Source organism: Gorilla gorilla, chromosome 3, assembly GCF_029281585.2.
Source record: "Gorilla gorilla gorilla isolate KB3781 chromosome 3, NHGRI_mGorGor1-v2.1_pri, whole genome shotgun sequence".
Classification (NCBI taxonomy): Eukaryota; Metazoa; Chordata; class Mammalia; order Primates; family Hominidae; genus Gorilla; species Gorilla gorilla.
Genome location: NC_073227.2, coordinates 50,404,653 through 50,413,366, shown reverse-complemented (window position 1 = coordinate 50,413,366; position 8,714 = coordinate 50,404,653). Strand labels below are relative to the sequence as shown.

Below are 8,714 nucleotides of genomic sequence, written 5' to 3'. Positions count from 1 at the left end.
GTAAGGACAGGCCTTACTGGACAGACCTTATTTCAGCTGGATTTCTACAAGGTGTAGCCCCAAGCACAGGTGGGCATTTAATAAGTATCCGATTAGTCTGTGATTCCATATTATGTCAGTAGAGATGTAATTTATTAACTTGGGCTCCTGGCATCCTTCCAGTGCATGTATAATAGAATGACATTTTTCATGCAGAAATATAAATTAAATTAATTGGCATCCATATTTAATTGAAATTTCCTTGACAGTAGATGGATTCTCCCCTAACACCACCCCTTTCTCAGCAAGGGGCATTTCCTTCTGAGTGCTTGCAGACTGAAGAGAGGCCAGCCCCCATTCCTGGGGCTCCCCGAGGAGCTGGCTTTCAGCAGGGTTTAGAGCAGCACGAAAAGTGAACTGACCCTGGAAAAATGGTAAGTTGCTGCTCAGCGGCCATGTGTGCTTTTGGTGGGGGAAATATTTTATGGAGGAGAAAGAAAACACAGAGGGTTCTGGTCTTGTTTCTGTCTTCTTACTTCCCTTTTCACTTTTACCAGCCATAACAGAATGTTTTGAGAATTTTTAAGTCACCTTTAAAGTTTGTAAATCATGTGGAAATGATTTACATTTTTGCAGCGTTCTTTTTTGAAAGCTGTTATGTAATTGCTTGCCAAAGGTATCTCTTATTTTAATTTTTCTCCTTCTCAGGTAGTCTGGGTTTGGTTAGCTCTGTTGGTAACTTAAAGAGCCAGTAAGGCAAAGGTCTTGATTTCCGTTCCTGTGGGTCAACAACGTTTCCTCTGTATCGGGAGTACAGAATGCACACTTGACCCTGGCTTGCAAACACCTGCTGTAAGTTATTCAAGGACATCAGCCAGAAAAGTTGGATGTAATAGATACAATCAGATTATGCAGTGTGGCAAGTGAAGTCAACGTGATACCCTCCCACAGCAAATGGGTCAATAGTGCTGTCTTCATTAATGACGATTCAAAATGCTTAACACCTGGCATGCCCTTCGTCCTATCATAATTGTACTTTGATGATTCTTTCTGCTTCATATTTCCACCTGCTGATTTTGTTCAACCACTCATTCTGTAATCACCCTCATTTTGTACTTCTTTAATGTACTTTTTATCATCAAAGACAAAAAGAAATCTTGTTCTTAGCATCTTTCTTGGTTTCTCTACTTGAATTGGAATTGAAGTAGCAACCAAAGTTGTAGCTGTCTGCAATGCTATTGCAGTTAAGCATGTCAAAGACTGAGATTCAGTCACTCTTCCTTTTTTTTTTTTTTTTTTTTTTTTGAGACAGAGCTTTGCTCTGTCACCCAGGCTGGAGTGCCATGGCGCAATCTCAGCTCACCACAACCTCCACCTCCCAGGTTCAAGTGATTCTCCTGCCTCAGCCTCCCGAGTAGCTGGGATTACAGGCATGCACCACCATGCCCGGCTAATTTTTGTATTTTTAGTAGAGATAGGGTTTCTCCATGTTGGTCATGCTGGTCTCGAACTCCCGACCTTAGGTGATCCACCTGCCTCAGCCTCCCAAAGTGCTGGGATTACAGGCGTGAGCCACTGCACCTAGCCGAGATTCAGTAACTCTTTAGTGTATATGCTACACCCCTCCCCTCGTCCTAAAAAGAGTCTCACTCCATCACGCAGGCTGGAGTGCAGTGGTGCTATCTTGGCTCATTGCAACCTCTACCTCCCGGGCTCAAGCAATCCTCCCACTTAAGCCTACCAAGTAGCTGGCACTACAGGCACGCAACACCAAGCCCACCCAGCTAATTTTTTGCATTTTTGGTGGCGACAGGGTTTTTCCACATTTCCCAGACTGGTCTCAAACTCCTGAGCTCAAATAATCTACCTGCCTTGGTCTTCCAAAGTGCTGAGATTACAGGTGTGAGCCACCGTGCCTGGCCTACTGTCTGGTTCTAAATTTAGGTTACTTTATTGATAAGAGAATGATTTACATCTGCCATAAGGACCTATCTTTCTAATCTATCTTGCTTGATTTTTCTCCTGGTCTGAGCAGAATTCCTCTCCCTTATTTTAATAAGAGTACCCGACTTTCTCCCATCCTGTGTTGGCTTAGAGAGACTGTCAGTCAGTGCTTCACTCCTGGCCACGGGTTGGGCCTGAGATCTTGCTGAAGCAATCAGAATTCCTTATTTCTCTGGGCCCATCTGTCCACAAGATGTGTTATGTGGACAGTGGGGTTGGGTGGGGCTTCTCCTTCTACATTGTGAACTGTGTGCTTGGGGGAGTCAAAGACATGCTCCCTGCCTTGTAGACTAGGCCTAAGTGAGAATAAGACCAACTCAGAGGCAAGAGAAGCAAAAGAGAGAGACCTAAAATGTTGGACCCAGTTGCACTTGCAGGTAACACTGTGCTGCTCATCCCTATGACATAAGACAATACACTGACTTTCAGCTTAATTCAGTCTGGACTGGAGTTTGAGGGGCTCTTTTTTTGCTTGTTTGTTTGTTTATTTGTTTGTTGAGACAGGGTCACCCAAGCTAGAGTGCAATGTTGCGATCATAGCTCACTGCAGCTTCTACCTCCCAGGCTCAAGTGATCCTGCCATCTCAGCCTCTGAAGTAGTTGAAACCACAGGCACATGCCACCACACCTAGCTAATTTTTAAATTTTTTTGTGGAGACAGGATCTCGCTATGTTGCCCAGGCTGCTCTCAAACTCCTGAGCTCAAGCGATCCTCCCACCTTGGCTTTGCAAAGTGCTGGAATTACGGGTGTGAGCCACTGTGACTCGCCTTGGATTGGGTTTTGATCACATATAACTGAAGGCATCTTGACTGCTATGATAAATATTATGGAGAGAGCTTTAATAAATGGCTGCTGCCTGTAGTTATTGGGACAGTGAAGCTAGGAAAACAGAAGGATGTGAAAGCACAGCATCCGGAACTGTATCATGTATAATGAGATGTTCCATCCACCTCATTAGGCCTTTGGGGCAGTGTGTTTCAGGCTGTAGGTCACAACACATCAGATGGGTCATGAAATCAATTTCATGGGACATAAATGGCATTTTTTCAAACCTAGAGAACACTAGAAAATAGAGAGTACATCACACAACAAATTAAAGGCAGATTCGATTTCATGATGAGATCGCGCCACTGCACTCCAGCCTGGTGATACAGCAAGACTCCGTCTCAAAAAAAAAAAAAAAAAAAAGTGTATCAGACTCTTCTACTTTAAGAGAGTTTCTCTGGATTATTTATTCACTTAGTTTGAGGCTCATCTCTTTAGGAGGGCTGTTTTGCCCCCTGGTCTTCACCCCTGAGTGTAAGGGGTAGGGGAGAAAATTAGCTTACCTTGCCCTGGGAGGGCAAGAGAGTCTGACTGCCCTCGCTGTTCTCCGGATCTCACTGTTGCCTGTGCAGGGGCGCTAGTCTGACCCAGTTTCTGGGAGGAATCCACTGAAGAAGTCTGTGGTTGGCAAGCACTTGGTTTATTTCGAGGCTTGGAAAGGGCCCATGACCCTCCCTTCCCAGCCTGCCCCACTCTGGCTTTCATGGGTGCTGTGGATATTGCTATCCTCCCTGCACCCCTGTCTAGCTTGTAATGAGCAGTTGACCCCTGGTCATTGACCACAGGGTAAATCACCCTCACCTTGTGATATGGTTTGGCTGTGTCCCCACCCAAATCTCATCTTCAATTGTAACTCCCACAATTTGCACGTGTTGTAGGAGGGACCCGGTGGGAGGTAATTGAATCATGGGGGTGGGTCATTCTCATGATAGTGAATAAGTCTCGCAAGATCTGATGGTTTTATAAAGGGGAGTTCCCCTGCACAAGCTCTTTTCTCTTGTCTCCTGCCAAGTGAGACAGGCCTTTCACCTTCTGCCATGATTGTGAGCCCTCCCCAGCCATGTGGAACTGTGAGTCCATTAAACCTATTTTTCTTCCCATTCTCAGGCATGTCTTTATCAGCAGCATGAAAATGTACTAATACACCATGGCAAAGCCACCAGCCGGCACATCAGCTATCTTCCATGCTTCCCCATACAGCTTGAGGAACCCTTCAAATCCCTCCACAATCCACACAAACCTAGACAGGTTCCAAAGTGCTAGTTGAATCTCTTTATCTGCTTGGCCACCTCTCACTGCCATTTTAACTGCTTTCCTCACTTGGCAGCAAGCAGGGCCCACATCATGGCTGACTCCCCCAAGAGCTGAAACAGAGAAAGAGGCAAACCCCACTCTGCTTTTGACCTTACCATGAAGTTTCTGCTACCCTCCCATCTCACATGGACTTGGAAAGAAGTAACCAGAATACACTTGTCTCACCAATTGCTTCTTAACTTTCTACCCCTTCTTTTACCACACACTCCACTGCGGCCAAGAGGGACAGGCTTTCTCTTTTCTTCCATGGATCAGGAACTTCACTGACATCATTTACTGAGTTCTCATGACTTTTTTTTTTTTTTTTTTTGGACATGGAGTCTCCGTAGCTCAGGCTGGAGTGCAGTGGCACGATCTCAGCTCACTGCAACCTCTGCTTCCCTGGTTCAGGTGATTCTTCTGCCTCAGCCCCCCGAGTAGCTGGGACTACAGATGCATGCCACCACACCTGGCTAATTTTGTATTTTTAGTAGAGACAGGTTTTCACCATGTTGGCCAAGCTGGTCTCAAACTACTGACCTTAAGTGATCTGCCCACCTCAACATCCCAAAGTGCTGGGATTACAGGCATGCTAACTATCACTTTTAATAAACCGAAGTCACACAGGCATAGCTCTTAATACATAAAGGAGAGCTTAAGGAATTGAGAAAATGTTCAACTGTCTCAAGACCATTGTCTCCCTATGAACTTACAAAAGAAATTCCAAATTGGTAGCCAAAATGTGAGCATTGACCTTTTCTTCCTCTTTCCTGTTTTAACAAATTCTAAACATCTGGAGGCAAGTGGATGCCCTTGATTGAATAGGGGGAAGGTTATGAAAATTGTATTGTTAAAATTTTTGACTTAATAAACATTATCCTTTCACAAGAATAATTTATGTTAATAATTATCATCACATGTGATGGTCAGATTGAAATACACTTAGGTATTGTAAATACTTAGTGCCTGTATACATAAACACACACATGCACAAATATACTTGGTATTTCAACCATGCGATGTGAAGACAGTTGTTCACCATTATTTATAAGAGTGGATGAGCCTGTATAAGCATGGAAATAGCCCTACTTCTCAGTCCAAAAAAGGAATTTCTAAGCAGAAAACAAAGAAAATTTATTCTTCTAGACCAGTAGTCAGCAAACTTTCTGTAAAAAGCCAAAGAGTAAATATTTTAGGCCTTGCCAGCCATATGGTCTCTGTCACAATCACTCAACTCTGAGGTTATGGTATGAAAGCAGCCATGGAGGATACATAAGTGAATGGACATGGCTGTGGTCCAATAAAACTTTATTTATGGATACTGAAACTTGAATTTCATGTAATTTTCACTTATCACAATTTTTTTTTTTTTTTTTTTTTTTTTTTTTTTAGACAAAGTCTCACTTTGTCACCCAGGCTAGAGTGCAGTGGTGCAAGCTTAGCTCATTGCAAGCTCAGCTTACTGCAACCTCTGCCTCCCAGGCTCAAGCAATTATCCTTCCTCAGCCTCCCAGGTAGCTGGGACTACAGGTGCTCGCCACCATGCCCAGCTGATTTTTTGTATTTTTAGTAGATACAGAGTTTCACCATGTTGGCCAGGCTGGTCTCAAACACCTGACCTCAAGTGATCCAGTCGCTTCAGCCTGCTAAAGTGCTGGGATTACAGACGTGAGCCACCGCGCCCGTCCACAAAACATTATTCTTATTTTAAGTTTTTTTCAACCATTTAAAAATGTAAAAATCATTCATAACTTGTGGGCAATGTGAAACAGGTAGCAGGCTGGGTTTGGCCCAGAAGCCACAGTTTTCAAACTCATGTCCTAGATCCCTTTTAAAAGTTTAGGTATTTTCATTTATCTGTCCTTCTTACTCATTTATGATGCAAGTTAATGTAGCAATGGCAGCAACCAAGGCCAGTTCTAACATACTGACTCCGCCGCCACACCCAGCTTGCTAGCACTTAGAGGAGAAATGGCATCATACATCTAAGCTAAACAATGAATATGTGACCTGGGCATTTTGAGTGAGATCCTTCCAGATTTGCAAAATACATTCAACTGACCAGAAGAAATTGGTGAAGACAAGGACCATGGTTCTTTACGCCCCTCCCCAGTCCCCTGAATTCTTTTTCTGGTTGAACACTGTATGAACACAGAGACCAGATTACAGACTCTGGATAAATGACAAGAGGAGATGTTGGTGTGTGATGGACCTGCTCTAGCCGCCATCTTTGTGGACCTGGGTAGTATTGCTGCCAAAACAACACCCTGTGACAAGTCATTGGAATTAATGTCTTGTGCTTTTGGCAAATCCATAAGAAGAAAAGTGAACCCATGAGTGACATGGAGGGAATAATTCAAATACCAAGATCAAGGTCTGATTCCTTAGCATCCAGGCCAAAAAAGGATACATCATGAGTCATCCAGAAAAACTTGCATTATAATCCATATATGATCTGTCTAATAATTAAAAAAAATAGGTTGGGTGCAGTGGCTTATGCCTGTAATCCCAGCACTTTGGGAGGCTGAGGCAGGAGGATTGCTTGAGCCCAGGAGTTCAAGACCAGCCTAGGCAATATAGTAAGACCCTGTCTCTACAAAAATAAACATAAAAAATAAAAATTAAAAAAATCAGCTGGGTGTGGTGGTGTGTGCCTGTAGTCCCAGCTACTTGGGAGGCTGAGGGAGTAAGGATCCCTTGAGCCCAGGAAGTTGAAGCTGCAGTGAGCTATGATTCTGTCACTGTATACTCCAGCCTAGGTGATAGAGCAAGACCCTGTCTCAAAAAAGAAAAGAAGAAAGAAAGAAAGAGAGAGAGGGAGGGAAGGAAGGAAGGAAGGAAGGAAGGAAGGAAGGAAGGAAGGAAGGAAGGAAGGAAGGAAGGAGGGAAGGAAGGAAGGAAGGGGAGAAAAGAAAAGAGGTTGGGCAAGACCCCATCTCAGAAAAGAGAAAGAAAAAGAAAGAGAGAGAGAGAGAGAGAGAAAGAAAGAAAGAAAAAGAAAAGAAAGAGAAGAGAAGAGAAAAGAAAAAGGACAGAGGGAAAAGAAAATAGGCTGGGCGCAGTGGCTCATGCCTGTAATCCCAGCACTTTGGGAGACCAAGGCAGGCAGATCAGAAGGTCAGGAGTTCGAGACCAGCCTGGCCAACCTGGTGAAACCCCCGTCTCTACTAAAGATACAAAAAATTAGCTGGGTGTGGTGGTGCGTGCCTGTAATCCCAGCCACTCAGGAGGCTGAGGCAGGAGAATCGCTTGAACCTGGAAGGCAGAGGTTGCAGTGAGCTGAGATCGTGCCATTGCACTCCAGCCTGGCAACAGGGTGAGACTGTGTCTCACAAAAGAAAAGAAAAGAAAGAAATGTATGATACAGTTAGAAAATATTCCAATCCAAATGAAGTATTCATTGTTTTGCTATTTTATATCAGCTATCTGGAGCTTTCGGTCATCCACAACAACTCATTCTCACCATGTCTTGGGTAGCCCTGGTTTACTGTAAAATTGCCTTCCGTGGGATTTGTCACAGTTGCTCAGGATGTTGAACTTGCAAGAGTCATTTATGGCAGTCTACATGAGGTTAGATACAACTAATTTTTATATAACACTAATTTTATTACCCAAAGAAAATTCTAACTAAATAAACCAATGTGTGCAACATAATTTCTCACCAGAATTACACTGGCCATCAGTCTCCTGGCCATGATTCATTTTCACATTACATAATTTAACTGAATGAAAATCTTTTAACATTTTGATGGTATGGCTAGACCTCAGAGGTTTCATTATAAGAAATAAAAATAACTTATTCATACAAGAAACACTCTTTTTAGAAGAACTTCATATAAAATGGCGATAATTAGTGAACACTGGTGTTTTTGATTCATTAACGGTAACCTCGTGATCGCTTTTTAAATTTGCATCCACCCTAGTTGTTTCTACGGTTTTTTTAAAAATTATTTCCCTCCAAATAGAGGTCACAAAATGGCAGTTAATTTTGTATTACACTCTTTGGTGTGGAAGTTTTCTAAATCTTTTTTGGTTTTTTTAATTATTTGAGACAGAGTCTCCCTCTGTTGCCCAGGCTGGAGTGCAGTGGCACAATCTCTGCTTGCTGCAACCTCTGCCTCCTGGGTTCAAGTGATTATCCTGCCTCAGCCTCCTGAGTAGCTGGGGTTACAGGTGCCCGCCACCTCATCCAGTTAATTTTTTTTTTTAATAGAGAGGAGTTTTCACCATTTGGCTAGGCTGGTCTTGAACTCCAGACTTCAAGTGATTCCCCCTCCTCGGCCTCCCAAAGTGCTGGGATTACAGGTGCGAGCCACTCCGCCAGTCTTCTAAATCATTTTTAAGTTCCTACTTTGTGTTAGATACTATGGTAGGTGTTTGCTATGTGTTACCTTGTTTAATTGTCACCATCAACTCTATGAGAAGACTTAGAATATAAGTAACTAGCCCAAGGTCATAAGGCCAAATCTACTGATTCTGTGCTCTTGTTCTCATGACTTCAGAGTCCAAATCCGTCGCCTGAGTTGTCTATTCACTCTGAGACTGCTGCACAATGAGAACAATGGGAAATATCTAATCAATCGATTGTTTTATTTATGTGATACAAAAATT

General features: G+C 43.2%; 1 long non-coding RNA gene across 1 annotated transcript in view; it reads left to right on the top strand.

Moving 5' to 3' along the window:
• The first annotated feature begins 319 nt into the window (after nt 1-319).
• Nucleotides 320-8,714, top strand: part of LOC134758244 (uncharacterized) — a 92,116-nt gene continuing 83,721 nt past the window's right edge. Inside the window, exon 1 of the long non-coding RNA XR_010133219.1 lies at nt 320-413. This is a non-coding gene — a long non-coding RNA (uncharacterized lncRNA). The remainder of the gene's footprint in view (nt 414-8,714) is intronic.